The sequence below is a fragment of the Megalops cyprinoides genome, chromosome 23 (assembly GCF_013368585.1).
Source record: "Megalops cyprinoides isolate fMegCyp1 chromosome 23, fMegCyp1.pri, whole genome shotgun sequence".
Lineage (NCBI taxonomy): Eukaryota > Metazoa > Chordata > Actinopteri > Elopiformes > Megalopidae > Megalops > Megalops cyprinoides.
In genome coordinates, this window is record NC_050605.1 from 1613423 (window position 1) to 1617037 (window position 3615).

At 41.4% G+C, this 3615-nt stretch overlaps 1 long non-coding RNA gene across 1 annotated transcript; it reads right to left on the bottom strand.

The window, feature by feature from the left end:
* Positions 1–286: 286 nt before the first annotated feature.
* On the bottom strand, positions 287–2023 carry LOC118770773. Its single transcript, XR_005004568.1, has 3 exons — positions 1861–2023; positions 1301–1416; positions 287–768 (listed from the first exon to the last, which is right to left on the bottom strand). It is a non-coding gene; the product is annotated as an uncharacterized LOC118770773 (long non-coding RNA).
* Positions 2024–3615: the final 1592 nt, after the last annotated feature.

Sequence of the window (3615 nt, forward strand, 5' to 3'; positions counted from 1 at the left end):
ATTTGATCTAGTACCATTACAAAGAAGAAGTCATTTTGTTTATTTTACAGACTGTGTGGCTGACTGCTGTTTTTTTATTTATTTATTGATTATTTTTTGGGTGTGTTTGAAAAAGATCTGAAAAAAAATGAATAAATACGCATTTTGCAAAAATTATGCCCTTTATTGCATTTATTCTATGTAAAAAAGGTACAGCAAAAAAGGGGAAAAAGCAAAAAGGCAGACTTGAACACCAACATGTTCTTCTGTCACAACAGTGTGACAGAAAAAAAACGTTAATGCGGGGTCACAGCTGGTCACCGTTGAAGGGGGAAAAACGTTGGGAACCTCTGATAAATCATACTGATGCACACACTATATGTGCCTTTCCTGCCATGGAACTTGGCCTTGAGGTGAGACGAAGTAGTCTTTCATAATGTCCCTCAGCTCTTTGGACCTTTGTGTAAGATTGCGTGCCATGCACGCTGCCACATTTTGAAATGCCCCTAGGCCATCTGTCCTCTACACTCCTGGGACCATCTCATGGTCTGCACTCTCCCAGTCAGCCAATGTGGGTGGTGTGTAGGCTTCTGACCTGCGCTCTCTCAAGTAATTGTGGATCACACATGATGCCAGGGTTATCTTCACCACCTTATCTGGATCCAGGCAGACAGTGGTTCTGAAGACCCGGAACCTGTTCGCCAAAATGCCAAAAGCATTTTCGACTACTCGCCGAGCTCTCTGGTCATGATCCAGCTGTCTGTGTGCATATGGCTTTTGCAGGTCAACCTGTAGGGAGAAGGCATCATCTCCAACGAACATGTAAGGCATCACAGTGTTGCTTTTAGGCAGGGGTTGTGGTTTGGGAACATTAAGAAGGCCTCCATCCGTGGCTCTGCGAAGGTCAGAGTGGGCAAATAGATCACTGTCTGAAAGCCTGCCCTGGCTCCCCACATTCACATAAACAAATCTATAATTCGCATCCACAACAGCCATTAACACCACAGAGAAGCGGCCTTTGTAACTGCGGAAGGTGCTGCCTGAATGACCAGGGGGCTGTGTATATATGTTTTCTATCCAGTGCGCCAAGGCAGTTTGGATACTGCCACTTCTCATAGAAATCCTTGGCTATAGCTGTCCAGTCAGCCTCAGATGTTGGTGTCTACCGAAAAATGGCATGATACAAATATGCAGTACAATTCATTAATGTTTTTAGTTTCATACCAGTACATCAGTAGTCTGATGTAAGATTACCAGTGTTCTGGTAGAATTAACTTTTCTTTCAGTGTTTTTGTTTTTAGTTTAGTTTTTAGCGTTTTACCTTCAGGTAGTCCTTTTTCATCACTTCATAGAGAGCTTCACACGTCGAGAGGACAATTTGTGAGACTGTTGTGCTGTCGATACAGTACTGGAACCCCAGGGATTGAAAAGTTTCACCTTCAAAAGGAAAAACACAAATGTAATGACATTCACCATTTTACACTCTGAGAGTGAGTGGAGGATGAAGGGAGGGATGGAGGCATTATCAGTGAATTGTACTGTATATTTCTATCATGCCATTTTTCTTTAGAGACCAATATCTGAGGCTGGCTGGAGAGCAAAAGCCAAGGATTTCTATGAGAAGTGGCAGTATTAGGCAACACGTTCCACAATTAAAAAGGCTGCTTCTTTGTGGTATTACTGGCTGTTGGAAATCATATATTTGTCTATGTAAATGTGGGGAGCCAGGGTATAAACATGATCTCCACTATGGTCCTGAACTCAGACCATTCAGAACCACCGGGTCAAATTTACCATGTGAACTGTGAGTGAGTGAAGGAGGGAAGGAGGTGTTGACCTGAATACAACAGGAGTGTTAATTCCTCCCATGGGATTACACACCTGTTGTCAGAAATTGTAGAATCACAGACAACCGTTCCCTTGCACTGATGGCCTTCCGAAACCTGGTGTCTTCCTTGGTAATGAGTGGTGCCACCCGTTATAGTAGGAAGTCAAATTCCTCCGCTGTCATGCGGAGCAGTTCCTTAAAGCCGGTCCTGTCATTTTCCTGTTCCTGTTGCCAAATGCCAAAAGTAAATAAAAACACCAAAAGTGTTTACATTTTCTGCTTACCTTTAGTATTACAATAAATAGAATATAATGTCAGCTTTATGTTGACATAATAAATTTGCATTCACAGGAAAGTTGGGTGGCATTTGGCCATGGAGGCTGAGTAGCACCAAAAACATCATTAGTTAAATTCCTGCCACTGTATTCTAGTCCATGTCCATGTTTCCAACATGTTGCAGTATTTCAATATGAAGTGAAGTGATGATGAATACCATTAGTTAACTTCAATTAGCTTGTTATGCTGAATTTATGGACAAAGCGGAGCTGGTTGGATTTTTAAAAAATTATGCAACTGAATCATATTCCACCATATCCAAAAGTAGTAGTACAGAGCCAAGTCATAGTATTCTCATGACATGTTGTGTCATACAATATGGCACTATGCCACAGCTAATTGGCCACTGTTGTTATTTAATGACCATCACCTAATCAAATGCTATGAATAGACAGCCATGCATGCTGCTATTACAAACAATCATCTACTTATAGCGTTCGATGATTAAATGACAACCTTGGCCAATAAGTTATGGAATTTAGCCATATTGTATAGCAGAACACGTCATGAGAATATGAATTACTGAGCTAGTTGTCATAACTCACCTCCAATTCCGTTTGTAAAATGGACAGACTTTGCTGTCCCCGTTCACACAACCAGGGTCATGTCCACATTCTTACGTGTCTTCTCTTTTTTCCCTTTGGCCGTTTTTTTTCTGTACAAATCACGGCGCACACAAGGGCAGCTGTGGCTAAAAGCTGCTTCTGCTTGTTCTCCATTTCTCTTGTAAATTTCCTCCAGGAGCATGATGGGAAATAATCTCAGTAGGAATCTAGTTGCAGTCTTGCAAATATGTGCCACACGATACGTTCTGTGAAATAGGACGTTATGTGATTAATACTGTACAACACTAAACATACACATTAATACACTGTACCATTATACGCCTGGCACCGCAATCGCTTTATTTCCATAAAACGAGATACACGTGTTGCGTGTGGGATGCGTTGCCTTCATTACCGCTACGTCCTGTTCTGCGATCGGGATTTTTAAACTTTATTTTAACCTTTTATGGGACTATGGACGTATATGCGAACAGACGTTGTCCGAATGGACGTTAAGCGGCGCATGACTGTAGTGAAGATCAAGTGCAAGATCCCCAGCCTTTGCAAAATCGTCTGTGAGTCTTTAGATGTGAGAGGGTGTCAGACTTTTTAGTCTTTTTAAAGTCTTTTCAGTGTCTTGTCAAAGTCGTCTAGTATGGGAGGCTTAACGCTAATGTGTCTCGTGGTTTAAAGAAAATATTTTCTTACGCGCAGAGCCTTGGAGACTATTCGTCTGTAAGTAAAATGATTATAAATTGTTACAGGCAGATGTGAATTATACCTAGCACTAAATAAGAACCAGATAAAGCGCTGGAAAGAATGTTAATATAAACCGTGGTCTTTGGTAGTAAACTACACTAACGTTAGCAGCATGTGCTATTTAGTCTATTAGTATAAGCTGGCTGTGACGTGAATCCTCGGTTTAAT